Source organism: Monodon monoceros, unplaced genomic scaffold (assembly GCF_005190385.1).
Source record: "Monodon monoceros isolate NGI ecotype Baffin Bay Population unplaced genomic scaffold, NGI_Narwhal_1 Super_Scaffold_17, whole genome shotgun sequence".
Lineage (NCBI taxonomy): Eukaryota > Metazoa > Chordata > Mammalia > Artiodactyla > Monodontidae > Monodon > Monodon monoceros.
The window spans coordinates 10,111,535-10,134,021 of NW_021703773.1; the positions used below are offsets into that span (position 1 = coordinate 10,111,535).

At 38.6% G+C, this 22,487-nt stretch overlaps 1 protein-coding gene and 1 pseudogene across 2 annotated transcripts in view; one reads left to right on the plus strand and one right to left on the minus strand.

The window, feature by feature from the left end:
• NRG1 (neuregulin 1) overlaps window positions 1–22,487 on the minus strand; it is a 1,014,701-nt gene that overhangs the window by 326,431 nt on the left and 665,783 nt on the right. The window lies entirely within an intron of this gene.
• LOC114897662 overlaps window positions 7,440–22,487 on the plus strand; it is a 47,477-nt pseudogene continuing 32,429 nt past the window's right edge.

Below are 22,487 nucleotides of genomic sequence, written 5' to 3' on the forward strand. Positions count from 1 at the left end.
GGAAGGAAGGAAGGAAGGAAGGAAGGAAGGAAGGAAGGAAGGAAGGAAGGAGGGAGGGAGGAAGAAAGGAAGGAAGGAGGGAAGGAAGGAGGGAGGGAGGGAGAAAGGAAGAAAGGAGATAATTATCCAAGTCTTACTAGAGTCTGGTACCACATTTAACACTTTATATCCCAAGGTCATTTAATACTTCTGATAACATGAAGATAGGTATTATTATATACTTTTCCAGGTGATGGATATGAGGCTTAAAGTGGATAAGTAAGTACCCAAAAGGGTATATAGTCAGTAAGCAACAGTCATCACGTGAACCCAAGCAGGTTGATTCCAGAGCCTTCACCATGATGCCGTGCTGATCTTCTGGCAAAACTTACTCATGAAAGTGTCTAGAGCGTGTACCATCATCCTGATCCTTGCCCTGTCAGAGATCACAGTGTAGTCTCTCTGCTGCCAGGCTGATTATACAGCCACCACCAGAAACTGAAACTAAATAATGAGGTTACGTACAAGGGTCCGCCTAGAGTTCTGTTAACTTGTACTTGGCCAGCCATAGTTTTCAACACGGTGGGCAATTTTAACACATCAGATGCAAAAAGTGCGGATTGTGGTGATGTGGGGATTAAACTGAGTGAGAATGAACGCTGCAGGGGTTGGGGAGTGATGCAAGGAAAATTAGAAGGAAAAAAAGTTGTAGGATATTGGAATAACCATGGAAACTTGGGTACGTGTATAAAGGTAAAGGTTAGAGAATTTGCAGCTATTTCTATGAACTTTATATGGTTTTAAGTATCCATGCTCATGTATTGTTTTCCTGTTAGAACTACCAGCAAGTCTACTAGAGAATGAACATAGGGCTAACTGTTCCCTTCATATAATAGACATAATGATTCAGATATAAGGAAGAAACTAGAAAAGAATCACTAAAGAGAATGTCAAATTCAAAACATTCAACTAAATGTAAACTGAGTGTGCATTTTGCGAATTCTTTCCCTTCACATTTCCTTTTATAAAGTAAAATCTGCCTTTTACAGAACATATTCCCCATAGAAATACACTACAGAAAACAGACCCAATAAAGTAGAGTTTTGTTCAAATACTTTCCTTCGATAGATGCTTTAATTTGCTGAGGAACATATGACTGACTGTAGTTTATCTGTTCTGGGAACCCACCAAGACTTTCTGCAAGGGCGTTTCTTCTTATTCTTCTCCTGCTATATAGCTGTTCTTTCCAATAATAAATGATGCCCAGGTTGTCATGGGATTCAGGAGAGAGAAAAGAGGGGGATTATTTATGCACCTGAAGGTTTTAGAGATTTGGCCTCAGCTCAGCTTGGATCCAGAGGGACTGCGAGGTAAGGCGTGGTCTGTTCTTATTGGCGGAAGTCCTAAGATGTTCTAACAGGCTCCCGGGCATCACTGCTTTGAGGGGTGCAGAGCGGCTGAATTAGTTTCAGGACCTCTGGAAGTGCTGTCACTGTTGGCTCAGTCCACTGGTCCTCTGGCCTTTGTTTGTCTGCATTAGGGTTAGAGCTGAAATGTCAGGAAAAACACAAGATCCCTCTGTTCCGCTCAAAGCTGACTCAACTGGTTCAGACCACCTCCATTCAAAAGGAGAGTAAGGCGTTCGTCCTCCTCGGCTTGTTAAGGCAATAAATCTCCCTAGCATATGTTTTCCTGTTTCTTGCCATTCTAAATACCTATTTCTCAGAACAGTTTGTAAAAGTTTTGGATTGTCTCTAACTTGGGCTGTCCTTCCAGTTTGCGAAGCAGAAGGATTGGGTTGAAGGTTTTCACAGGCAATGTGAATCATAACAGAGTTGCCTGAAAACAAATGCCTTCCTACCTCACCTCTGACAGAGACATAAAGGGATGTTTCAGAGACTCTCTTGGCAGGATATATATTTTTTAATTTTTAATCTTTTTCAAAAGAAATCATCTTTTTTAAAAATTTAACATCTTTACTGGAGTACAATTGTTTTACAGGATATTTTATTTCTGAAACCACCTCAATCTGATTTTGCTTCTTTTGGTAGCAGTTTCCTCTCTTCTGACAGTATCGACAATGGGTCTGAAAAAGTGATTTTTAACCTGGATTTCACTTTAAGCCATTTTTCAGAATCTGAGGATCACTGAATGCTAGAGTTCAACAAAATCCCTGCATTCAAACAGAACTGTATACAGAAGCCCGAGATGTAGCCCACGTTAAGTGTTAGGGTACTTTGGTTGAATCCAGGTAAGTTGTCCAGAGAATCTAATCCAAACCTGGCCTCTGGAGGACTTCCTAAGGAACTTCTAGGGCTTCGTAGGACACAGTGTGAAAACCAGTGATCTTGTCCAGGTTCTCCATTTTAGTGATGAGGTACCTAAACTTGGTGGGTTTTATTCCATGGTCACATGTTAAATGAGTGGCAGGTTGAAATTAGAAACTAAGGCTTTTACTTCTTTTTAGGCCTTTCCACAACACAGCACAGCAATGTCGTGAATAGGCAAGGTACGTTTACAGATCTAAGGTTGTCTGTGTTAAGAGAATTATTTTGGTAAAAAACAAAAAACAGGGCTTCCCTGGTGGCGCAGTGGTTGAGAGTCTGCCTGCCGATGCAGGGGACGCGGGTTTGTGCCCCGGTCCGGGAGGATCCCACGTGCCGCGGAGCGGCTGGGCCCGTGAGCCGTGGAAAAAAAAAAAAAAAAAAAAAAGAAAGAACAACAGCACTTCTTGCTGTCTTGGATCAAACTATGGGAAAACATCCCACCTAAGCAGAAATCACCCTGCACACCTTGATCACCTGTGTACAGGTAAAGAAAGGTGTCCTGCTCTCTGGGAGTCACTGAAGCCTTTAGCTGGGACAGGGACTGACAATGGTAGGTCCTGGCACATGGTCGGCCCTCTCCTCCCTTTCTGGTGTCCTTCTCCACAAACTCTCTGAAGACACTTTTGTCTGTTTTCCCACATGACAGTCAGTTTATTTGCCCAACTAATCCTTGCAAATGGAATAACACGGAATAAGGTTGTAAAGGGTTACTCTTCAGGGAACGTATTTTCTAATCATTCTTAAATTAAAAGAGTATTTTAATGGCCAGAGTTTCAGACACTATGGAAGGAAATGGGAGTGATCAATTTAAAGCAGCATTTATTATTTTCTTTAAATGAGATAATCATATTCAATGTCAAAAACTTGGAAAACACAGAAAAACAAAAATTACCACATTCACCAATCCAAAATAATTCCTGTTAACATTTGATTTCTTCCCTTTCATTATTGCAATGTACCTACATACACATTCTTTTTCTTTACAAAGAGGGTCCCCTCCTGGATGTAATGCCTTGTAACTTTTTAAAAACAATTTTTAAACTTTAGAATAGTTTTGGATATACAAAAAAATTGTGATGGTAGTAGAAAGAATTCCCATATACCCGAAACCCATTTTTCCTTCTTATTAATATCTTGCATTTGTATAGTATATTTGTCACAATTAATGAACCAAGTTTGACACATTATCATTAACTAAAGTCTATAATTCATTCAGCTTCCTTTAGTTTTTACTACTTTAGTTTTCCTGTTCCAGCTTAAAAACATGTTACAAACCTAAGAAAACATGATAACTAAATGCAATTCCAGGATCCCATCCAAAATACCACATTACATTTAGTCATCATGTTTCCTTAGGCTTGTAACATGCTTTTAAGAGTCATATATTGTGAATGATTACCCAGGTAAATAAACAGTCTTTGAAAGCACGGTTTGTAATGAATGCAGTATTTCACTGAGGAACACTATCATAGATCATTTAACCACTTACTTTTCAGCATTTAGGTTGTTTAAAAGTTTTTACTATTAGAAATGTTTAAAGATATACCATTATACTTACACACTCATGCTTAACACTTAGGGTATATTCTTAGAATTGGATGGCTAGGTCAAAGGGCGCTCATGTGCTTAAGGCTTTGGAGACACAGTAAGAGAGAGTGTGTCGTGGACATGCAGCATGAGGACTCCGAGGGGAATGCGGGCTCCGTCCGGACACAGGGTGTAGCTCTGGGCAAGTGACTTAACCGGTCTGAGTGTAACTGCCTCATGTTTAAGATAGAGTAATAATAATAATGATAGCAACAACAACAGTATCTATTTCAGAGGGTCTTTGTGAGGATTAAGCATGTATGTATTAATCAGGGTTCTCCAGGCCAATAGAACCAATAGGATGTGTGTGTAAACATATTTTTAAATATCTAAACATTTAAATATATGTATTTTATGTAATATGTATTTAAATATAGAATATATATTTTAAATAAATCTATCTATCTATCTATATACATGAAGAGATTCATTATAAGTCATTGGTTCATGTGATTATGAAGGCTGAAAAGTCCCAAGGTCTGCCATCAGCATGCTGGGGACCCAGGAGAGCAGGGGGTGTAGCTCTAGTCTGAGTGCAAAGGCCTGAGAACCAAGCAAGCTGACGGTGTAAGTTCCAGTTCAAAAGCCAGCCGGCTCAAGATTCAAGAAGAGCCCATGTCTTAGTCTGAGTCCGAAAGCTGGAAAGGATGGATGTCCCAGCCAAAAGCCATCAGGCAGTAGGAGTTCCCTCCCACACAGCCTTTTTGTTCTATTTAAGTCTTCAATCGATTGGATGAGACCCACCCACATTGGGGAGGACAGTCTGCTTTACTCAATCCACCCATTCAAATGTTAATCTCATCCAAAGTCACCCTCACAGATACACCAGAATAATGTTTGTCCAAACGTCTGGGCACCCTGTGGCCCAGTCAAGTTGACACATAAAATTAACCATTACAGTATGTAAATAGCTTAGCATTTAGTAACTACCTGCTCACAATTCCCTAGTAAAGATCAACTATAGAGGCACACAATACATTGAGCCTTTGCTGAGTTACTGATAAAGAACATTCCTTTCTTTTATTTTAGAACTTACACTCCTTGGATACAAAAGCGGAATGAATCGAGGTACACAGCCCCAGCCTCCGAACTATGCAGAATAAGCTTTCGATACTCCAACAGTGGATTCTGGAGCACTATGAAACCTGGTACAAACATGATTTCTTTTTCTACCTTATAAAGGTTCACCCTACAATGACTTCTCTCTACTTTATGTCCCACATTGTTAAGCTTCCATAACTAAAGAAAAGCCCAGATGGGAGTTACAGGGCCTGGGTTCTCATTCCTTCTGTGGCTTTGAATAGGTATGAACATGTGGGTAAGCCACTTGTTTTCTCAGGGTCTCAGATTCCTCATCTATAAATAGAAAGTGTAGACCATGATCACTCTAGCTTGTTCACGTGTACATTTCCATGACTCTGTGCAAATATATAGATTTCCTTGAATACGCCCACAACCAGAGAATAAGCAGACTGTGGAAGGCTGGTGTCCCATTACAAAGCAGATCCCTCAGCCCTATAGCAATTGGGTGGGCAGATGGGGTAATCAGCTGGTTGATTCAAAGTCCCAAAGTACTTAAATTCTCCCTTGAAGGCAATACACTCTGGAGTGAAGAAAAGTGAACGAGAAGACCTGTGATGATGTGCTGAACATGGAATTCCTCAGGCAAGGGTCATGCATGTTTCTAAGAATTTTGAATGCCTGTGTTACTAAATTGTTCTCCAGAAAGTCTATAAAAGGTATACTCAGGAGGGCTTCCCTGGTGGCGCAGTGGTTGAGAGTCTGCCTGCCGATGCAGGGGACGCGGGTTCGTGCCCCGGTCCGGGAAGATCCCACAGGCCGTGGAGCGGCTGGGCCCGTGAGCCATGGCCGCTGAGCCTGCGCGTCCGGAGCCTGTGCTCCGACAACGGGAGAGGCCACAACAGTGAGAGGCCCGCGTACAGCAAAAAAAAAAAAAAAAAAAGTATACTCAGGAAAGAATATTCTTGAAAAGCTGCTCTCCTCAGGATGGGAACGGGAGGCATCACTGATAGCTTGGCCAACATTCCTGTCTCCTGGATGTCTTTCCCCAGACAGAGGAAAATGAGTCCTACTGCTCTCGCCTGGGAGGGATGGTTGGAGGGCGGGGACAACCGAGCAATCATTTCAGTAAATAGTTCAAAGCTCCTCAGAGACAAGGGTTCAGGGGGGAAGGCTTGAGGAGCCCGCAGAGCTAGCGGTGGTCCATGGTGCTGGTGAGGCCTGGATGAAAGGAGCATGGAAAGGCCCCGCCCCCTGGGAGACATCCGTCAACGATTTTATTGGGCATTTCCATCACCCTTGCAATTTGCTCTCATTACTTAGTTAATCCTCACTGAGTGCTTTCCTGTGAAGAGAGTCAATGTCATCACCCGGTTTGCACAAGAAGAAAACAGAGACAGAGGGAAGTTGGCTATAAAGCCCACCTCTTAGGAAAAAGCTAAGGGGGAAGGAGGCGAAACAGGGAGTTACCTGTGACCCGCTCTGTCTGCCTCCCCTTTGCGTTCTGGGAGACAGCTCAAGTGCTCAGACTGCTCTAAAGAAACAGCCTTCCACTCAGGGACTTTACGCTTTCTTAGTATGAATTAAGGATTAACAGCCCTATTTTTCCAGGAAGCTTAACTGAACCTCCTTCCCATTTTAGAGACCCTTTCCCCTTTCCCCATCCCCCATACACACACTTTCCCGAGGCTTTGGAGAAATTCCCCTCCTACACAGACCACCAGACCACAGAAGCTAATTTAAGGTAATGAGCTCAGCAGGGACCTAAGTGCTTTCTCTCAGCCCTTCTTCAAGCAGCCACAGAGCTTCAGGGTGTCAACTAACAGCTCACGGATGTTAAGGGTGACGACTTCCATTCGGAACCAGTCAACCTGGCTCTGTCTCACAGTTGTAAACTGTTCCTGAACCTCTGGACCGGACTCCACATCCCAGCCAGCTGGCTCACACTTCCCTATCACTGGGCTTGAAAGGAATGAGGCAAAGATGGTGAATGGTTCAGCACAAGGTCATCGTCAATGAGTTCAGTGAGAAACAGCCATCACCTTGCGAATGAGTCAGGGGTAGCATCATTTTTCTATCAATAAGAGAACACGTCATTACCTTCTCATAATAAGAGTCCTCCATTGCCCCTGGCCACCCCAAGTATTTTCAGTGACCTCCAAGTAACATCATCTCACAAATGACCTAAGTCCATGATGAGTTATGGCGGAACACCTCTGGGCTTCAGAGTCTAAGGAGCATTCACTGAGTTCCAATAAACATTTTGTTTTCAGGCACACAAAGGAAATGCACCAGGACGACTCCTTGTACTAAAATGAAGCATTTGAACGAGGTGATTCCTTTGATTCATCCATCCATCCTCACGCATTCTGCAAGACAGTTTTATCAGCTACACTTCTCCTAGCAATGCGCTGAGACCCTTACGGTCAGATTCTTCTTCTTGGGGCTACTGGAATATTTTGATGAAAAAAAAGTCACATAGTGTTTCCAATTCCCCTATGATCAGAATTTAGAGGAACGTACCTCATGGTTGTCACCAAGGCTGGAAGTAAGCACGCTCACCACTTCTCCCCTTGCCCTACACTTCGGACAAGGCTGCAGCTGGAGATATGGTTGGAGGTATGTTAGAAGGGATAGGGAGAGAGACAAAGAAGAGGCTGGGTACATCAGCCTCCATCCTGAGGGCTAAACAAAATTAGGGTGACTGCATGAGAACACGGGGCAGGGCTAGTTCTTCCTCTGTGTTTAGCCTTCAGCTCCACTGATGACACACATCCCTCTTACTCGAAGGGTAAGATTTTGGAATTAATTATTGACTCACCTAATAGATCCTTTATGCTAAAGGACTAATGAATTCTAGCCTGTACTTTTCAGAATGAATTCAGTAGATAAGATTAAGACCCATCCAGCTTAACAATGAACATGGATATATAGTTGGCAAGAAAAAGAGTTAGTGTCTTCTTTGGAATCTTTGGTTTGCCTCTCAGAATATCCATAACGCTAATATTTGTACATTAATTTTATGGCTTACAAAGCATCTTCCTACATATTACCTCTGTTAACAGTTTTAAGCATCCCTGTGAAATAGGTAGAGGGGATATACGGTCCTCACATTACAGATGGGGAAGCAGAGATACCAGGCAGTTACTCACCTGAGCTCATGCCCAAGGTGATGGGACTCCAAGACTAAAGACAAATCCCACATCCTTCCCTTTACATCACGGCACCTATGGATTTCAATTTTTGAATTTACACTGAACTCCATTTCTCTCCATGAATTCCCGTTGCCGAATTCAGTTTTAAGATTGCTGTTCACCCCCTGCCACAATGATCTGAGCCTGTTCATTTGCTGCTAGAATTACTTCCAAAAATGGTTAACCAATTTCACAGTCAAGAAGTGTATTAAACACAAATACTTATTACCAGCAAGGATGCCTTAAAGGAAGTGCCAAGAAGAAAGATAAGACTTGTGTATGAGTATGCTTAATAGTAAAACATAAATAAAATTGTAGGAAACATCAAAATTAGGCTCCTCTATACCTACTACGTATCCACTTGTTTTGTATTATAAAATCCGACTAAATCTGTATAAAATAATCCATTAAATAAATATATAAAATGGTGCACACAACCCAGGTAATAGGTGATGACGTATATTAGGATTTATGCAATGCTGTCACATACCATATAATTGCTAATTTTTAGTGAGCATTTATTATGTGCCAGGAACCTAAGTGCTTTACAGTATTAAATCATTTTAACCTCACAACTTTTGAGTAAGATCCTATAATTATCCCCATTTTACAGATGATAAAACAGAGGCATAGGTGTGTTTAATCTCTTGCCCAAACCGCACAGTTCAAATCTACCCAGTCTGGCTCCTGAGCCTGTGCTCTTAAACATACAATATGCATTATCCCATTTAATTCTTGCACCAACCGTAGGAGAGAAGCATTATTGTGTCCTTAATTTTGTAACTAAGGGCACTGACGTTTAGAGGATTGGGGTTCCTGACCAAGAATGAACACAGAGCCAGTAAGCTGAGGAGCTGGAATCCAGGGTATCCTTCTCCAAATCCTACAATTCAGGGCAGAGCATCTCAACCCAAAGACATAAGGCCCAATTGCCCTGGCTGCAGAAGGGCTATTTTATGATTACCTGAAACAGCTTATTCTCTATATGTCTCTTCCTTAACTCTTGACAATGACAAATTCACATTGTACCTACTACCTTTCAGATTATTCTTAGGAAGAATTCGTGAGGATATTCCTCCCACTCAGAAATCAGATTCTCACATAAAAGTACATTTTAAAAGCCTACTAATGAAATGAGAACTATAAAACGTTTAACCTAAATGCCAGTAAATTGAAACTCACATCCAGCAAATATAACCAAGAGGGCATGATGCAGATTAATATGTGATACTCATCACCGTAAAGTGAGATTGGAAAATTGTACAGTAATAGCTTCATAAATTATTGCCCACACAGGCAATAATTACATGGGGTACGTGGCATTACAAGCAATCGTTTTTGTCTTTACGTGAAGCTAAGTGCGAGCTTTGAGGAAGTAACTGGCTGCCGGGTGAAAAAGATGAAAGAAAATCCAGCATTTATGTTAAAATAACCCTGAAAAGGACATGTGTCATACACCCATCAGAGCAGCCAAATACTCAACTACCTACATACCAGACACAAAATCATTGCACAACCTTTAGGGGCCTTCTTCTGCCTGCACTTTTGTACTTTTTGAATTGTGTACCATGGAAAGACAGAACAAGTTAAAAAAAAAAATCAAAGTCCCCCCTCATCATAATCCCCAAAGCTCCCTTCCCCCTTTCCTTAATGAACTCTCACTCTCTGAGATGTTGATCTGATTAAAATAATTTCCAGTCCTGTGTAAACTATCCAACAACATAGAAGTGTTGTGGGTGGGTATGATCTATATCTCAGAAAAAAATCTGAAGTCTGTGGAATGTGAGAGTCTAAAAGAATTTCTGAGCTGGGAGTGATTCAAATACTCTATTCAAGATGAAGCTCTCCTTACCAGAGTCAGACAGACCTGGAGTTGAAACCTAGTTCTTACAAGTTTCTTAAGTTTTCTGAGACATGAGTTTGTTTGGAAGAGCAGGGATTATAATTGCTACCTGGCGGGATTGTAAGGGGGAGTAAATGACGAGATGGATACAAAACACTTCGCACGGTGCCTCGTACATGGTAGATGTTCAGTGCTTACTTGTCTCCTTCCCTTCTATGCCATTACTTTCCTCAAGACTAAGGAGAAGTAATGTAAGTAGCATCAGTAGTGTATGGATATGCAGACGCGTGCTTTCCCTTAATTTTTGTGAATGGCGTTGCAAGAGATTCACAGTTGATGGGAGGGACTGACCTTTTAGATAGGCAAAGGACTACGAACGGCAGGGCCACAGTGTTCCCGTTAGTTTAATTCAACATATTTTATTGAGTGTCCATAGTATGCTAAGCATTGTAAGACATAATGGTGTAACCGTGGACAGAACATATGAAAATTTTTGCCCTCGTGAAGCTTATACTCTAGTGGAGGGAAACTGATAAGAAATAAAATAGATGAGTCAGATGTAGCATTGTACCATTGATAAGTGCCAAAGAGAACACTATAAAGCAGTGAAGGAGCATAAGGTACTCCAGAGAGTATGAAGAGTATTGCAGTTTTAAACGAGGTGGTCAGCTAAGGCCTCACCGATAGGGAGATGTTTAGCAAAGACCTGAGGGAAGTAAGGGAAATGAGCCATTGCATTTGACCTTGGAAGGGCAACGTTTTCATGATTCCTCAGTAATTCTTTGAATCATCTTTGCAATACAGACACACAAAGATACTAACCACAAGCTCCTGATTTCACATCATGTGGTGATTTAGTCAGACGTGAGCACTGGAATGCAATGTCTCAAAAATTCCAATTTAACATGTTCCATGGCTCCAAACACATGTGTCAAAGGCCTCAATATGTCTGTTCTTCTCATCTCCATCGGCTTGGAGTTTCACCAGGGGTAGCCTAAACAGTATCACTGTTCTTGGAATTCTCCCAAGCTCCTAAGTTCAAGCCTGAAACTTGTTTTGTTATAGACCCCTTAAATCACTGGTGGCGGGGGGGAGAATCCCTGCAGTACTGTGAGAAAACTCTTCGGTATCCAAGAGGATATTACAGTCATCAGTAATACGTTCACGAGAGTTAGTCAACATTAGTTTCAACACTTGTTGTGATGGCGCGGTTGCTGCTTTTTTTGTTTGTTTGTTTAAGATTTTTTTTGACATAGACCGTTTTTTAAAAGTCTTTATTGAATTTGTTACAATATTGCTTCTGTTTTATGTTTTAGTTTTTTGGCCCCGAGGCATGTGGGATCTTAGCTCTCTGGCCAGGGATCGAACCCTCACCCCTTGCATTGGAAGGTGAAGTCTTAACCACTGGACCACCAGGGAAGTCCTGAGATTGCTGCTTCTGATGGCAGCACATTCTGTTCTCTGACTGCTTTAATTATAAGAAATAATCACCTTTTTGAATAAAAGTCTGACTTACTCTACCTTTAAAATTTTACTCTTCTAGGTAATTAATGAATAGTTAAACATACAATATTTTTCATGTTGAATGTCCTCTATGTTGAGGGTTGAGGGCATATTTTGTTAAGTTTAAGGTGATTAATTATGGAGAAGACTGAGATCCTGGCCTCGACAAGCTTGCACTCCATTCACACATCAGGAACATGTGTCTTCGTCCACATAATTGTTCATAAAATACTGAAGACAATGATCATGCTTCTTCCAAGTCTTCTCTCTCTTTTTTTTTTTTTTTTGCTATAAATATCTCCAGAGTCCTCAACCTTTCCGATTATCAACATTATACTTATATAGAGGAAACTCCCAAAGAATAGACAAAATGATATGCAAGAAATCAGAATTCAGAAATGATTCTCTTGACATTATTAACTTGCCACTGATCTATTATGCTTTCTATATAGACATTTGAAGCAATGCTACAAATTTATACTAAAACTAATATCCAGCATTTCGTTTTTCACAGAATGGCACTTTGGGTATTTATGCCCTTTAATAAGAATATGCCAGAGAGGTTGGCATTGGTACTTACACACAGTTTATAGTGGTGCACTTCTATAAAACCCACACACATAGTTGGAGTGTGTTAATGTGGCAGCAGGGAGGTGATGTGAGGAGGAGAAAAGAAGGCTTTCTACAAAGTAAGGTCTACAATGTACTTGAAGGTACTTAACTTACAGAATGAATGGCTATTCTCTTTCCAAACCTCGTAATTCCAAATGCACAAGAGATGGAAAATGTAACACTTCTGGAAATGATATGGAGAAAGAATACTGACTTATAGCTTATAATACCTGATGCCCAGTTATAAAATGAATTGCAGGAGACGAAAACCTCTACAAAATCTTATGACTTTTTTTCTGTTTTAAGTGGCTCCAAAAACACTTTTAGAAATCACTTTGGAACAAAGATCAAAATAACAGATTATCAGTTAAACAGTGGAGAATTTTAACTATTTGTCCCAGAAACGACAAACAAGAGGTTCTAATTACATTTTTAGGGACACATTTAATTTATTTATTAACTTATTATTGAGATGTAATTTACATATAACTTTGTGTAAGTTTAAGGTGTACAATGTGTTGGTTTGAAAAAGACGTAATTAGCCTTTATAGTAACTTTATATCAGAGGTTTTAAACCCCTTTATATTTTCTCATTACACCCCCCCCAATATGTTTCTTCACATGCAAATACATCTCCTACAATACACAAGACTCTAATATACAAATAATCAGGGCAAGATATATAAGATTTGTCCGTTTCTGTTATTGTTTTAGATTTCTGGCTCTACCTTCTCGAAGTCTCACTTCAGTCCACAAAACAGCCAATAAGAACTACACCGCTTTACTTTTGTACATTTGTATTTTAGTAAGTGAAGACAGAAATAAAAAAGATTTCTAGCAACATAGAAAAAGCATTTCTACCATAATGCAATACATGTAACTCAAAAAACCTCCTTTTCTGCAAAATCACACACTATAAAAACAGAACCTATGAGAAAAATCACAGCAAGCATAGATCACTTCAAACCTATGGAAATTTATAACCACAGTACAAACAAAAAACAATTGGTAGCCAGGGAGATAATGTGGACTGCCCAGGCAAGCAGCTCAGCATGGCTGGCGGCAGCCACAGTGGATGCTATTTAAAAAATAGTACAGTGGAAATGCAGGTTACATGTAAAATAAAGCAGCACTAGTGGGTGCAGAGATAAGGGGTAGAAATGGAGTTTTCAGCCAGTGGGCCTGCTATCAAGGTGGGCACAGGAGGAAGTGAAATCTGCTAAACCTTCTGTAAACTACAAACTGTACAAGGCTGAGCTGCAGTGCTCTGTAGAGAAGGCATTGAATGGAGAAACTTTTTATTTCTTTTTTTTGCTAAAGATTATAATTCTACTCTAGTAATCTGGCTTCTCTTGCCAAGAACAATCTATAAATAAACCAAAGGAAACTCTGTAGTTTACCTGTTTACCAATCCCATACCAACTAATTCTCACTGCAGAATCAGGTATTTGTGTGTTATGGCAGAATAAAATACATTAAAGAAACCAAACTTTATAGAAAAAAATTTTAAATGAAGGGACAATGATAAAGGTAAAAACAACATGACGAGTATGGAATTTGTAAGGCACTTGTCTTTAGTAAATTCATGCTTTTATTTCTAAACATATTTATATAAATGACACTTCAGTTGAACACGTCAAAATAATAGTATTAAGGCCAATACCAAGAAAAAATATGAACTTGTTTTCACTGCAACTCAGAAAGAACATAAAGAAACTGCAACAGACATTACCACTGAGGTGAATGCCAGCCAGGGAGAGGAAGATGTATCTTAGGACCAGAATGCACTTGCTAACCCGTGGGTCATCCACTGATTTTAATAATGTTGGAAACTAATATAGTAGTAATATATACTATATACTGATATAGTAATATATTGATAGTAAACTAATATAGTTACTAGAACAAAGAGTCAGAGGCTCCAAAACAAGATGGTACCAGTGTCCACAGAACCAAGTAGAGGAAAATGTCCTCCCATAGGCTGGTATTGGCCACACCTTACACATTAAATTATTACTTAAAAAAAAATAAGTTAAATTGGATCCAGCCATATGCTGTCTATAAGAGGCTTGCTTTAGATTCAAGGACACAATACACAAAATAAAAGGATGGGAAAAAATATACAAGGCAAACAGTAACCCAAGGAAAGCTGAAGGGGCTATGCCAATACCACAAATACACTTTAAGACAAAAATCATTACTAAAGATAAGAATATTTATTAATGAAAAAAGGATAAAACCATCTGCAATTATAAACACATACACATCTAACAGAGAACTGAAAAATGCATGAAGCAAAAACAGACAAATCGAAGAGTGAAATAGACAATTCAAAAATAACTGTTGGAGACTTCAATACTCCACTTTCAACAACCAGGCAGAAGATGTCAAGGAAATAGAAGATCTGAACAACACTATAAACCAGATAGACTAACAGACATCAACAGAACACTCTACCTGACAACCATAGAATATACATTCTTCTCAAGCACCCATAGAACATTATCTAGGGTAGACCATACGTTAGTCCATAAAATAAGCCTCAGTAAATTTAAGAGGACTGAAATCACACACAGTATTTTTCCGGCCACAATAGAATAAAATTAGAAAATAATAACAGAATGAAATTTGGAAATTTTATAAATAGGTAGGAATTAAGAAACACACACATAAATAACGAATATGTCAAAAAAGAAATTTGAAGGGAAATTAGAAAATACTTTGAAATTAATAAAAATGAAAACATAGTAAACCAAAACTTATGGGATACAGTCAACCTTAGAGGAAATCTCAAGCTGTAAGCACCTTTATTAATAAGAAAGGAATGTCTCAAATTAATGTTATTCTTTCACTTTAAGAAACTAAAAAAGAAGTACAAAATTCAAACAAGTGGAAAGATAGGAAATCACAAACATTCGAGCAGAAATAAATTAAACAGATACAGAAAAATAATAGAGAAAACCAACCAAACCAAAGATTGGTTCATTGAAAGGATCAACCTTTAGCTATACTGACCAAAAAAATAAAAGAGAAGGCTCAGATTATAAAATCAAGAATGAAAGAGGGAACATTACTACCAATCTTACAGAGAAAAAAAAAAAGGCGGGGGGTGGGAGATTATAAGGCAGTACTCCGAAAATTGCATATCAACAAAACAGACAACCTAGATGAAATGAATAAATTCCTAGAAAGACACAAACCAGTGAAACTAACCCAAGAAGAAAAAGAAAACCTGAATATACCTACAAGTAAAGACAGTAAATTAATCATCATTAAACTTCTCACAAAGAAGCCCAGTCCCACATGGCTTCATTGGTGAATTCTACCCAACCTTTAAAGTGGAATTAATATAAATTCTTCCCAAAAAGAGAAGAAGAGGAAACACTTCCCAACTCAGTGAGGTCAGTATTACACTGGTACCAAAACCAGACAAAGACATCAGAAGAAAGAAAACTACCGAATAATATCCCTTTTGAAATAGATGCAGAAATTTTCAGTTAAAATACTAGCAAACCAAATCCAGCAAAACAGAAAAAGGATTATACACCATGATCAAGTGAGATTTATCCCAAGAATACAAGATTGGTTCAGCACACAAAGTCACCATATTAATACATAATACACCATATTGATGTAATACACCATATTAATAAAATTAAAGCCACAAACCACATGATCATCTCACTATATGCAGAGAAAGGATCTGTCAAAATCCTATATCCTTTCATAAGAAAGACACTCAACAAACTAGTAATAGAAAGGAACATCCACAACCGGATAAAGAGCGTTTACCAAAAAAATCTACAGCTAATACTTAATAGCAAAAGACTGAAAGCTATCTCCCTAAAATCAGAAATAAGACAAGGGTCTCTGTTCTCATCACTTCTATTCAACATTGTCCTTAGGTTCTAGCCAGGAAAATTAGACAAGAAAAAGAAACAGAATACAACATTCAGGTTGGAAGGGAAGGACTAAAATTATATCTATTCACAGATGACGTGATATTGTATATAGAAAATCCTATAGAAGCCACAAAAGTACTATTAGAACTAATACTTGAGTTCAGCTAGGTTAGAGGATATAAAATCAATATGCAAAAACTAACTGTATTTCTCTACATTTGTAATGAACAATCTAACAATGAAATTAAGTAAGTAATTCCATTTACGATAGCATCAAAAAGAATGAAATATTTAGGAATATATTTTACAAAAGAGGTGTAAGCCTTATACACTGAACACTACAAAACACTGGTGTAAGAAATTAAAGAACACCTAAATAGACAGAAAGACATTTCGTTTTCATGGATTGGTCAGTTGATTTTCAAAATGCTACCAAAACAATAAAATGGGGAAACAGTTGTCTTTTCATACATGGTGATATGTGATTTTTTTTCTTTTTGATATGACACCAAAAGTGTCACAAAAAGATACATGTGACAAAATAGAAATAAATTAGACTTCAGCAAAAATTAAAAAGCTTTTGTCCTCAAAACATACAATCAACAAAGTAAAAGACATTCCACAGAATAAGAGAAAATGTTTACAAATCATATATCTGATAAGGTACTTGTATCCAGAAAATGTAAATAACTCACCACTCAGTAATGAAAAGACAACCCAATGTGGTGGGTTGAACTGTGTCCACCTAGAAGATGTTGAAGTACTAACCTCTGGTCCCCGACTTTATTTGTAAATAGGGTCTTTGCAGGTGTAATCAAATTAAGATGAGGTCATATTTGATTAAGGCGAGCCCTAAATCTAATAACTCGTGTCCTACAAAAAGGCCACGTTAAAGCCACACACATACATTCAAAGAGGGAGGGAAGGAGGGGGAGGGGGAGAGAGAGAGAGAGAGAGAGAGAGAGAGAGAAGGGCCATGTGATAAAAGAAGCAGAAATTTGAGTGATGCAGCTGCACGCCAAAGAACACCGAGGATTGATGGCAATCACTAGAAGCAAGGAAAGAGGAAAGGAAGGATTCTTCCCCAGAGCCTTCAGATGGACCATGGTCCTGCCAGCATTATGATTTTGGACTTCTACTCTCCAGAACTGTGAGAGAAAGAATACATTTCTGTTATATTAAGTCAGCCAGTTAGTGGTAATTTGTTGTGGCAGCCCCAGGAAGCTAATACAGATTCTGACACTGGGAAGTGAGAATACTCTACCAAATACCTAAAACTGTGCAAGTGGCTTTGGAAGTTGGTAATAGGTAGAGGCTGGAAGAGTTTTGAAGTGCATTATAGAAAAAGCCTGATTGCCTTGAAGAAACGGTTGGTAGAAATATGGACGTCAATGATGATTCTGGTAAAGGTTCAGAAAAAAGTGAGAAGGATTACAGCTTCCATTGTCTTAGAGAATATATATATCACCATGAACAGAAGGCTGCTAGAAATATGAATGTTCCAGGTGATTCTGGTGAGATGTCAGTCAGAAAGGAGGAAGATGTTATTGGACACCGGAGGAAAGGCATTCCTTGTAATAAAATGGCAGAGATCTTGGCAGAGTTGGGTTCTACTGTTGGGTAGAGGTAGAACTTGTAAGCAGTGAACTTGGGTATTTAGCTAAGGAGATTTCTAAGCAGTGTGGAAGGTCTGGCCTTATTTCTCTTTGATGCTGATAGTAAAGTCATCTATGCAAAAAAAATTTTTTTTATGTGATCTACAAAAAAGATACTAGAGCTAATGAGTGTGTTTAGCAAACTTTCAGGGTACAAGATAATCAAAAATCAAGTGGATTTTATATAATACAAATTTAAATGAATAAGTCAATACCATTTATAATAGCATCAAAAACATGTAATACTTGGGGTAACTGACAATATATGAGTAAGACATATACATGAAAATCTAAAAAAAATACTGTTGAAAGAAGTTTTAAAAAACCAAGATCCATTTGGAGATAAGACTCCATATTAACTTGCTGGTTCTCCCCTACTTGATCTTTAGATTCAGCAGACTTCCAATCAAAATCCCAGCAAAGGGTTTTTTGCAGAAATTGACAAGCTGATTCTAAATAAACATCTTCTGAAAATACTTCAGAACTAGAAGAGCCAAAACAGCTTTTAAAAAGAACAATGTTGGAGGACTTACTTTACCAGACTTCAAGATTTATTATAAAGCTAAGGCAATCATGTCAGTGTGGTATTGGCATAAAGATAAGTAAATAGATCTGTGGAACAGAAAAGAGATACCAAAAATAGACCCACATGTAAATAGTCAATTGATTTTTTACAGATTCAAAGGCAATTCAGTGGGGAAAAGGTCATTTCACAAAAGATGCTGGAACAATTCAAGAGCCATATGTGGAAAAAAAAAAAAGAACTTTGACCTATATCTTGTATAATATATAAAAATTAACCTAAAATGGATCACAGACATAAAAGTAAAGCCTAAAACCATAACCCATCCAGGAAATAGGAGACAATCCTTGTTATCTCGGTAAGGCAAAGTTTTCTTAGATACAATACCAAAAGCACAATCCAAAGAAAAAACTTGATAAACTTGACTTCATCAAATTTAACATTTTCTCTGTAAAAAAATATTGTTAAGGAAATGAAAAAGTAAGCCACAGACTAGAAAAAACATATGTAAATCACATATCTGAAGAAAAAAAAACCTTGTATCTAGAATACATGAAAAACTTTTCCAGCTCAATAATAAGAAAACAACTCAATAAATGAGCAAAATACCTGCATAGTCACTTTACCAAAGAAGATACACGTATACAAATAAGAGGTTCAACATCACGAGTCACTAGGAAATGAAAATTTAAACCACAATGAGATACTACAACACACACATTAAAATGTCAAAATTTACAAAGACTGACCACACCAGGAGTTGGCAAGGATGTGGCTTTACTGGAATTCTTGTCCACTGCTGTTGGAAATGTAAAATAACTCAATACCTTGTAAAATAGTTTGGCAATATCTTAAGACGTTACATATACAACTACCATATGACTCAATCCCAGCTCCACCACTTCCTAGTTGATCTTACACGAGTAAGCAATTGGCCTACGTTTGCTATCATTATTACTAACAATAAAATATCCTGCCCTATTCCAGAAGCTCACCCAGGCTGTGGTACCCACATAACCCAGTACAGAAGCTTATACATACAGGTGGGAAAAGGGAAGAAAGTCAGTAGTAGGAAGCATTACGATTGGAAGGGAGGACAATCATAGTTTGAAATAAATATTCCGTAAACTCTCTACTGCTGAGAATGACAGCAATTGTAGAGCCCATACTTCTTTTTTTAAAAATTTAGGTCATGTTGTTTTGTTTTGTTTTGTTCTGTTTTGTTTTGTTTTGGCCGCACCACAAGCAGCAAGTGGTATCTTAATTCACTGACCAGGGATTGAACCCGTGCCCTCTACAGTGGAAGCGCAGAGTCTTAATCACTGGACTGCCAGGGAATTCCCTGTAGAGCCCAAACTTTATAGCCCTTCTATTCATCTCTGATTTCATACCATCTTAAACCATCTTCTTAGCCCGACAATATTTTCTCTTGTGTAAGGAGCCACTTCAGGGCTCACCCATAACAAAGCACAGCAGGGCAGAAACAACTCTCCTCATTGTTATGTCACCCAGTCAAAAATGGCACTTTTGTGGGGTTATATTGGTGCCAGACGGAATGGTCTAAATCTCTCAAGCTCACATGAAGGCTAAACTGAAGTCAGATTTTATAAAGGAGAAGGAGAAGAGGGGGGAGGAGGGAGAGAAAGAAGAGGAGAGAAGAGGGGGAGGAAGAAGAAGTAAGTTCAAAATGTTCCATTAAGCTTAGTCTCTGGGAATTGACCATAAGGTGAAGGATATGTGATCCTTGAGGATTTGGAATGTTTTCTTGGTAAATCACTCTGTGAAAACATCCCCAAATTCCAAAAGAAGGAAAAGACTGAAACAAGAGAATATTCCACAATGCCAGATCTACTTTTTAGACTGCTGTCAAGGATGAGGCAAAATCTCACGGGACCTGTAAAATGTGGTTTATGTCAGAGTCCTATTTTTCTCTGCCTGTCTCAAGTGACTAAAGGTTAGAGACACAGAGGACATAGATAAAACAGGGCTTAAGTGATATAAAGGGGTAAGTGGATCTGAGGACGGAGACTGCGGGAGGTGGATGACAGGAAAGAACTGCAACAAATTCAAGAATATTTGGGGAACATTCTATCCCCTGGTTTACAAACCACTTACCCAGCAACGAGGTAAGAGGCATGCTATACCTCTGTTTTCCCTGGAAGTATTGTCACCTAACAGATGTAGCTAAAAGCAGAAGCACATAGTTCATTCTAGACCATGATTAATTGATCACAGTGTGTCTGATACATTGAAAGGAGTAGGAAAATAGAGGCAGGTAGAGTGCACCAGGAGCAATGAAAGGGATGTGGAAGCTTTAAGGGAGGTAGAATAAAAACTAAAGAAGGCAGACATTAGGACAAAGTAGCTGGTCGAATGGTAAAATAGTTGGATAAAGGAAATTAGGACGACATTGAAGACTGAGTGGATAACACACTATCACAAATTTCAGAGAAGAAGATGGTTTTCTCCCAGTGGGGTAGGAAATTGTGAATTTAAACAAAAGCAAATAGTCTCATACCCCATAAGAGTACAATGATATTCTGTGGACTATGGGAGAAGAAAACCATGACACATTTCAAGCATAAAGGATAAGAAAGTGTAAGTATAGTTAGCTTAAAAAAAAAAAAGCAAAATACATCCTGAGCTGTAAGGTGTGTGGTCAGGGAAAATTACCATGTTTCCCAGAAATCCCTGATTCTCAGTAAAAACAATCAGTAATGAAATGGGCAGAGTGAAAGGAGAGCCTTGCTAGGCCAGTGCAAAAGGGCACCTCCCTTATAATCTCCGGACCCCTGGGGCTCTCTCTCTCTATCTCTCCGCACAAGCATCATTCTGCACTTAAACCACAAGGACTTGCTGATGGACCTGTTTCCCGTAAAAGCTGATCCTTTGTTTGCTTTAATTAAAAGATTTTTACTTAAGACTCATTTTATCACTCTCAAATCACTGAAAACATGATGAGGTCAAGAACAAAATAACTGAACAACATGTAACATTAACAGGGAAAAAACTGTTATCAAATCTATATTACCAAGTAGATCCTAGGAATCCCCTCTGCTAGGGAATATCCAAAAGGAAAGAAATAACTTGAATAAAGATACAGGAATCTTTCACATAAAACAGGGCTTAATGCCTAAGGCAATTAAAAGGCTCTACTTTCGTAAATATATTGATGATGACGATTAATTGGACATATTAAAATAAATCAACATCAACAAGAACTCCTTTATTTAAGTAAACAGAGGACAGAAAATAGAGAAACGTTAGATTTGTCAAATTGGACAGAACATTCCAAAAGTACTCTACAACATGTTTGTACTCTTTTCATGTTGGTGAACTACACGTCACCATTCTTGCTTTTATGGAATGTAAGAATCTTTCAAAGTTCACATTTGCTTGTAAATGTTTCAAAAAAGGCTTTAACTAAACGAAAACTATTTAGAGTAAGAATGTGTTTCCAGTTTCAAGCTGTCAGGAGATGGGTTTACAATGACTCATAAAGTCACCATTTTGTTCTATATGGTTCCCTTGTATTCAGTACCCATTAATGCTGCAGCCTGCCAGCTTCCTAATGGCCACCACCAGCCTCCCAGCATTCCTAAATGTTATTTTAATTTTTTTTTTTCAAATGACCATCTCACTTCCATCATTAGCATAATGTTTTACTAAAGTGGCTCTTGGCAGCCAGGGCCCAATGGCTCTCTTCTCTTTTATAGACTATGGCTGGTTTTCAAGTCTTAGTACTTCCTAATGATCTGTGACCTGTGTCTTGACATCCACATATTCTGTCCACATTTTTAAATGACTATTTTAAGTTGGCCAGATTATCCTTTGAACTTGAGAAAATTATGTCTCAAGCACCAGCAGCTGAATCTCTCCCTTTCCTCGTCATTCTGTGGGCTATTGTTTTTGTCAACTAAAATGTGCACACACACAGACACACCAAGCTAATGGATTTATTTTAACAAGGGATTTATTTTAGAGTATTAGTAAAGAGAGATAAAATGGCTTTGTGTGTGTGCTTGTGTGTAAGAAATCTGTAATACTGAAAAAAATCTAATATCCAATTTTATTTCACATATTTGACATTTTGTAATAGTTATCAGAACATCTTGGTAAGGTATTTCTTTACAACTGATTAAGGGAGTATTAAATTCTCAGTTTTTGAAAATTCAACAAATACTTATTTAGCACCTACTAAATGCCAGTCACTTTGTGGGATGCTGGTGATACAAATGAGCACAAGATAAAAACAGGCCCTGCTCTTTAGGAGCTCCTAGTATAGGGAAGGAACTGGATAGATAAACAGGCAATGATCACAGTGCCATGACCATCAGTACCA